We start from the raw sequence: 726 nt of genomic DNA on the forward strand, positions 1-726 counted from the left end.
GGGGCAACACCTTTGTCACCCAGGTAACTCGAGTGTTTGACCTTCTTTAGTGTGGATACTGAGGAAGGTTAACAGAGAGAACAGGACTGTGTGTGTGTGTGTGTATATGCACGTGTGTGTATGTATGCACGCATGCGTGGTGTGTGTGTCTGGTGTGTGCGAGTGGTGTGTGTGTGTGTGTGTGGTATGTTTGCGTGTGCCGTCTCTCGTTCCGGCCGGGCTGGTATGTCCTCCCCGGGCGGTCACCTTGGAGCGCGGCCCCTCCCCACTCCCACTCCCACTCCCACTCCCACTCCCACTCCCACTCCCAGTGTTCCGTCCCACCTTTCCGCTCCGCTCCCACAGAAACGCTCCGGCAATAAGGGTCTGCTGCTGCACATGCAGACGGCGTTCCCAACCAGCCAATCACGTTCCCAACCAGCCAACGGCGTTCCCAACCAGCCAATGGCGTTCCAAACCAGCCAATGGCATTCCCAACCAGCCAACGACGTTCCCAACCAGCCAACGGCGTTCCCAACCAGCCAACGGCGTTCCCAACCAACCAATCACATTCCCAACCAGCCGATCGCGTTCCCAACCAGCCAATCGCATGACTTCTCTTCTTCTCCTCCTCTTCATTTGCAGTGAGCAGCGATCGCCCCGCCCTCCACGCCCTCCACACCCGCCCGCACCCCCCCCCCCCCCCCACCCCCGCCCCCCGTCCCTCCACCCAGAGCCAGGCCTGCG

This window comes from Micromesistius poutassou, assembly GCF_964030765.1.
Source record: "Micromesistius poutassou genome assembly, chromosome: 22".
NCBI classification, from domain to species: domain Eukaryota; kingdom Metazoa; phylum Chordata; class Actinopteri; order Gadiformes; family Gadidae; genus Micromesistius; species Micromesistius poutassou.